Raw genomic sequence first — 7,419 nt, 5'->3', positions numbered from 1 at the left:
TGCATGGTGCCCTGAGATGGACTGCTGTCCCTTTCAGCTTGTATCCATGCCTCACTTCCAGGGTTTTTCAGGATATCCACCCTGACCAGGATAAAGTGATCCCTGGAGATTTTATCATGATATAATTTCACATTAAAATATAAAGTGATGTTATAGATTAACTGTAGTTGTGCTTCTGTTATAATAATTGAAATTAGCCTGGGGCAGGGGTGTCTAAAGTCAAATATTTCCTTTGGACAGATCAATGCCCTGTGGGCATTAATAATAATAATGATGATGATGATGATGATGATGATGATGATAATGATGCAATTTGGGTTTTTTTGGGGAGATTAATTGCAACTTGGTTTGTTTACATACATAAATGTTTTTTTTTCTTTTTATATATTGATACTTTAAGCTGTGTTAAAGTATCATTAAGTTCACTCAGCACTCTTTTTACTGGTTTGGTTAGAAAATTTGGACAGAATTCGTAATGTGGTGATGAAACAAGGACACATGCACATGACTTCCTGTTGCATGGCCACATTTTATTCCAAAATCTGCATCTATATAAAGAGAATTCTTTTTCAGTCGGTAACCAAGAAGACAACTAGCAACCACAAACAGTAGTTAGTAGTGTTTAGCAGTAATTAACAGCATTTAGCAACAGTTACTAGTGAATAGCTTCGACTAGCAGTGTTTAACAACAGTTAGAAGCGATTAACAGGAGCAATCAATCTTGTACTTTGTGTAACACATCCGTGATAAATAGCCTTGTAATAATTTATTGATTTGTATTTTTGAACACTAATATTATTAATAGCAGGACTGTTAATCATTTTTTCTTTAATTTTGTCATCCTCTTGCTTTAAAACAGTAGGTTATCATGTTAAGCATACTAAATGCAATAAAAGTATTTTTATTATACTTGTACTAATGCTTTTCTGTTTAAAACAGTAGGTTATGATGTTTTTAAGCCGAATAAATGTTGATTTGTCAGTTGAAGATTTTGCTTTTCTCCACCAGGTTGATTTTTTTTCTTTAGGTAAAATGAACCCCAAATCCACAATGACTGCACTGTACATGTGATGATCTACACCCTGAAGTGATAGAATCCATGATTATGGAGAAATTCAGGCCTGCAGGACACATCTAAGCAGGGACAGGAAGCCCACCTCCTCCCTCGGCTACGGACTACTGAATTAGTTCTTATTAATAAATGATTAGGTAATTAATCTTACTGATTAATTATTAATTAGATTAGGTCTGTTTGACATAAATTCTGTGTGTTCTCTTCTGAAGGTTGTCAGTAATGAGAAGGGGTCAAAAGGATATGTTCATGTCCAGTTTGAGTCTGAGGAAGCAGCAAATAAAGCGATGAAGAAGCTCAATGGAAAACAACTGAACACCAGCAAAGTGTAAGCCAAGTGTAATTTACTTCTTTAAGGTTAACCAGCTTGCCTTCAAACGTCTGAGTTCTTAACAAATGCTTAACTCATTCAATTTGATGTTTATTAAAATCTTTATATTGTTGAAGTAAACGTTTTGCTTAACTGTATGAGGATTTTTCAGTGATTATTGTGATCTAAAAAAGCATGTGGATCACAAATCCATACTAGTTCATTCACAAGGTTCTGTAGGACATCTAGCCATCCTCCTGTGTGTGTGTGTGTGTGTGTGTGTTCTTCTCTTTGCCTTTGTTTTGTTGAATAATATATTGTGTGTGAGAGAGGTAGAAGAAGTGCTGTAAAGAAAGAATGCTTTAAAAATATATATACTTTAATTGTTTATTTTTATCGAGATGTAAAGTCGATACATTTTTAAGAAGAAAAATCTAAATCAAATCAATATTTGGTGTGACTACCCTACCAGCATCAATACTTACACTTTGTACACTTCAGGTGTACAGTCAGGTGTATGATTAATCAATTATACTAAACAGGTGCTAATGATCCTCAGTTTCATATGTAGGTTGAAACAGTCATTAACTGAAACAGCTGTGTAGGGGCTTAAAACATCTTATGACATGATGTTACTGTGCTTTATTATCTCTTATTAAGAGTTTAAATATAAACCTGTATCATAAGTCAAGCTGAAAACAGGATAGACATTTAGTGATGTCATCTAATTCAACACATTGTACATTTTGTTTTGGTTTTGCTGTTGATGCTTAAGAAGGAGATCTAATTGTGTACATCTGCTATATGTCAATGAAATTATCCTTTGCTTTATCTATAAAGCTTTATCAATAAAAACACACTTCCAAACTGAATTTAAACATTGCATTCATTTTTCTCAGCATTCTAAGTGAATATTGTTCATTCACATTTTATCTAAACACAATGCTTTCAAGTAGCAGAGAAGATTTGGAATCATCACAGTTGAAATATGATGTTTTCAAATTTTGCCACTAATAAGGGCTTACCACTAATAAACTCATTAACTTCTTTTATGTTCAACACTTATTTTTAATTTATTATTTATTTATGTATTTTATTATATATATATATATATATATATATATATATATATATATATATATATATATATATATATATATATATATATATATAACAGCTTCAACTCTTCTGGGAAGGCTGTCCACAAGGTTTAGGAGTGTGCTTATGGGAATTTTTGACCATTCTTCCAGAAGCGCATTTGTGAGGTCACACACTGATGTTGGACGAGAAGGCCTGGCTCTCAGTCTCCTCTCTAATTCATCCCAAAGGTGTTCTATCGGGTTGAGGTCAGGACTCTGTGCAGGCCAGTCAAGTTCATCCACACCAGACTCTGTCATCCATGTTTTTATGGACCTTGCTTTGTGCACTGGTGCACAGTCATGTTGGAAGAGGAAGGGGCCAGCTCCAAACTGTTCCCACAAAGTTGGGAGCATGGAATTGTCCAAAATGTCTTGGTATGCTGAAGCATTCAGAGTTCCTTTCACTGGAACTAAGGGGCCAAGCCCAGCTCCTGAAAAACAACCCCACACCATAATCCCCCCTCCACCAAACTTTACACTTGGCACAATGCAGTCAGACAAGTACCGTTCTCCTGGCAACCGCCAAACCCAGACTCGTCCATCAGATTGCCAGATGGAGAAGCGCGATTTGTCACTCCAGAGAACGCGTCTCCACTGCTCTAGAGTCCAGTGGCGGCGTGCTTTACACCACTGCATCCGACGCTTTGCATTGCACTTGGTGATGTATGGCTTGGATGCAGCTGCTCGGCCATGGAAACCCATTCCATGAAGCTCTCTGCGCACTGTTCTTGAGATAATCTGAAGGCCACATGAAGTTTGGAGGTCTGTAGCGATTGACTCTGCAGAAAGTTGGCAACCTCTTCGCACTATGCGCCTCAGCATCCGCTGACCCCGCTCCGTCAGTTTACGTGGCCTACTACTTCGTGGTTGAGTTGCTGTCATTCCCAAACACTTCCACGTTCTTATAATACAGCTGACAGTTGACTGTGGAATATTTAGGAGCGAGGAAATTTCACGACTGGATTTGTTGCACAGGTGGCATCCTATCACAGTTCCACGCTGGAATTCACTGAGCTCCTGAGAGCGACCCATTCTTTAACAAATGTTTGTAAAAAACAGTCTGCATGCCTAGGTGCTTGATTTTATACACCTGTGGCCATGGAAGTGATTGGAACACCTGATTCTGATTATTTGGATGGGTGAGCAAATACTTTTGGCAATATAGTATATATATATATATATATATATATATATATATATATATATATATATATTATAAAATACATAAATAAATGTATAAATGTAAAACGAGTCAAACAAATAAAAGTTTACTGTTTAATATTCCTTTTTTAAAGAATATTCCTGTTTAATATAACAGCAGTGCGGGAAATCTGATTGTCAAAAACTTGAATGAGTCCACTGGGAACGTGGCCCTTTTTAACACCTTATTCAAGTTTTGTCATTAATTAATTTAGTAATTAATTATTAATTCAATTCAATTCAATTCATTCATTTCATTCATTGTCTCCCGCTTATCCGTAACTGGGTCATGGGGGCAGCAGTCTAAGCAGGGATGCCCAGACTTCCTTCTCCCTAGCCACTTTCTCCAGCTCTTCCGGGGGAATTCCAAGGCGTTCCCAGGTCAGCCGAGAGACATAGTCCCTCCAGCGTGTCCTGGGTCTTCCCTGGGGTCTCTTCCCGGTTGGGCATGCCCGGAACACCTCCCCTGGGAGACGTCCAGGAGGCATCCGAAACAGATGCCCAAGCAACCTCAACTGACCCCTTTCGATGTAGAGGAGCAGCGGCTCTACTCCGAGCTCCTCCCGGGTGACAGAGCTCCTTACCCTATCTCTAAGGGAACGCCCCGCCACCTTATGAAGAAAACTCATTTCGGCCGCCTGTATCCAGGATCTTGTCCTTTCGGTCATGACCCAAAGCTCATGACCATAAGTAAGAGTAGGAACGTAGATTGACTGGTAAATCGAGAGCTTCGCCTTTCGGCTCAGCTCCTTCACCACAACATATCAGTACATGGACCGCATTGCTGCTGCCGCTGCACCAATCTGTCTGTCAATCTCACGCTCCAGACCTTCCCTCACTTGTAAACAAAACCCCGAGATACTTAAACTCCTCCACTTGAGGAAGGAACACCCCTCCAACCTGTAGGGGACAAACCACCTTTTTCCAGTCGAGAACCATGGCCATGGATTTGGAGGTGCTGATCCTTATCCCAGCCGCTTCGCACTCGGCTGCAAACTGCCCCAGCACACGCTGTAAGTCCTGGCTCGAAGGAGCCAACAGGACAATGTCATCTGCAAAAAGCAGAGACGAAATCTTATGGTCCCCAAACTGGACTCCCTCCACCACCTGGCTGCGCCTAGAAATTCTGTCCATAAAAATAATGAACAGAACCGGTGACAAAGGACAGCCCTGCTGGAGTCCAACATGCACTGGGAACAGATCTGAATTACAGCCAGCATGCGAAACAAGATCCTGCTCCGGTCATACAGAGACCGAACAGCCCTTAACAGAGGGCCACGGACCCCATACTCCCAGAGCACCTCCCACAGGATGCCACAAGGGACTCGGTCGAATGCCTTCTCCAAGTCCACAAAACACATGTGGACTGGTTGGGCAAACTCCCATGAACCCTCAAGCACCCTGTGAAGGGTATAGAGCTGGTCCAGTGTCCCGCGACTAGGACGAAACCCGCATTGTTCCTCCTGAATCTGTGGTTTGACTAAAGGACGGACTCTCCTCTCCAGTACCCTGGAATAGACTTTCCCTGGGAGGCTGAGGAGTGTGATACCCCTATAGTTGGAACACACCCTCCGATCCCCCTTCTTAAAAAGAGGGACCACCACCCCGGTCGCCCAGTCCAGAGGCACTGTCCCTGACTGCCACGCTATGTTGCAGAGACGTGTCAGCCAAGACAGCCCCACAACATCCAGAGACTTAAGGTACTCAGGGTGAATCTCATCCACTCCCGGCGCCTTGCCACCAAGGAGCTGCTGGACTACCTCAGTGACTTCAGCTTGGGTAATGGATGAATCTACCTCTGAGTCCTCAGCCTCTGCTTCCTCTACGGACAGTGTGCTGGCAGAGAGCTGCTTACCCCGTTCTGAGGCACCGGATGGTCTGCCAGAATTTCCCCGGGGCCGACCGATAGTCCTTCTCCATGGCCTCCCCGAACTCCTCCCAGACCCGAGTTTTTGCTTCCACAACCACCTGGGCTGCAGCTCGCTTGGCCTGCCGGTACTCATCAGCTGCCTCCGGAGTCCCCCGAGCCAACCAGGCTCAATAGAACTCTTTCTTCAGCATCCCTTACTTCCAGTGTCCACCACTGGATTTGGGGATTGCCACCACGACAGGCACCAGAGACCTTATGGCCACAGCTCCTGGTAGCTGCGTCAACAATGGAGGAGGAGAACATGGTCCACTCAGACTCAATGTCCCCAACCTCCCTCGGAATCTTGTCGAAACTCTCCCGGAGGTGGGAGTTGAAGACCTCCCTAACAGAGGGTTCAGCCAGACAGCCAATAACAGAACACCACTTGAGTTCAGATCAGGGGGGCCGTTCCTCCCAATCACGCCCCTCCAGGTAACACTGTCGTTACCCACATGGGCGTTGAAGTCCCCCAGTATAACTATGGAGTCCCTATGGAGTTCGGGGCACCTTCCAGCACCCCTCGTAGGGTCTCCAAGAAGGTTGGGTACTCCACACTGCTGTTCGGTAGAGGTTTGTTTTGAAAATGGATGTCAGCAGGAGTCTCGCTCTAAATAAATGTTCATTTATTAAAATAAATGTTGTGTCCACACTATTTTTGAAGCCATGTTGCTGCTGCTGCTTTTCTTCCGGGTGACCTCAACTCTGTTGACTTGCTCTCTCATTGGCTGGATGTCGTAGCTACTGTACAATTGACACCACGTGATGTCGAGTCAGCCGACCGTCCCACATATTTAACATGCCAGATATCTGGATTTTGTCTGCGAGGTGTCAGTGACGCATCAGTGAGCCTCTTTGATGCGTCGTTGAGTAAGTCACACAAAGATTGCCGAGCACTGATCACCCACTGATTTTCCCACGATCACAGACCGATCTGTCGGCGAGCTCGTTAATTTGCAAATCGGGCTTAAATCAGGCTTAAAATCCTGTAGTGTGAACTAGGCTTAAGTTGCGTTTTTCCTGTCTGCCAGTTTTGTTTATTAAAGACGATTTAATCACTCTCAGCCTCCTCGGGTGATCTTGTTACAATCCCTAATGAACAAACCTGTGGCAATGGTGACAACTCCCTGTGATGATATGAGGAAGAAACCTTGAAAGGAACCAGACTCAGAAGGGAACCTCATTCTCATTTGGGTGACACTGGACAGTAAATAATGTAACTGTAACTACTGTAATTAATGTCCTTTCAACAACAGCAATCAAGGGCCCATGAGGAACTATTAGGTCAATGTAGTTTTTGAATTCATTATAGGCACTAATTCCTTGCTGTCACAAGATGACAGATTAAATGGCAGATCTGTGACAGTGTGAAAGTCCCCAAGTGGCTCTATCCATGGCTGTCTCCTAGGTCATAGGCTGTCCACACAGATCCACCCACAACATCAGTGAGCATCAGGTGATGAGACTCTGACCAGTGGTAGAGGCAGTGGTCACGCTGGAAACTCAGAACACTAGGAGCTCTATATAGCTTTATTTTCATATCACTTTCATTTACACACATGATATATGTGGACCTGTATGATGTTTCATCACATTGCAGTCATCATCACTATGTAGCTGTGCAAACTCAGACATGCTATTTAGACTAAAGCTACTCTGCATTTCTCTTTCAGGACACCCTGAAGATGTTCTTCAATGACAGCACCAAAAATGAAAAGAGGAGGAAGAAGACAACAAATAACAAATAAAGACTGTATAGATTATTGTAGATATGTGGTCTGGATTGTTGTGA

At 42.8% G+C, this 7,419-nt stretch overlaps 1 protein-coding gene across 1 annotated transcript in view; it reads left to right on the top strand.

The window, feature by feature from the left end:
* LOC131365622 (polymeric immunoglobulin receptor-like) overlaps positions 1–7,419 on the top strand; it is an 11,881-nt gene extending 4,462 nt beyond the window's left edge. The window contains exons 7-9 of the transcript XR_009206719.1: positions 1,009–1,209; positions 1,285–1,400; positions 7,301–7,419. The gene's annotated coding sequence lies outside the window, so the exon portion shown is untranslated. The remainder of the gene's footprint in view (positions 1–1,008; positions 1,210–1,284; positions 1,401–7,300) is intronic.

Source organism: Hemibagrus wyckioides, linkage group LG15, assembly GCF_019097595.1.
Source record: "Hemibagrus wyckioides isolate EC202008001 linkage group LG15, SWU_Hwy_1.0, whole genome shotgun sequence".
Classification (NCBI taxonomy): domain Eukaryota; kingdom Metazoa; phylum Chordata; class Actinopteri; order Siluriformes; family Bagridae; genus Hemibagrus; species Hemibagrus wyckioides.
The sequence above is the reverse complement of the archived record's forward strand: the minus strand, read 5'-3'. Positions and strand labels throughout refer to the sequence as shown.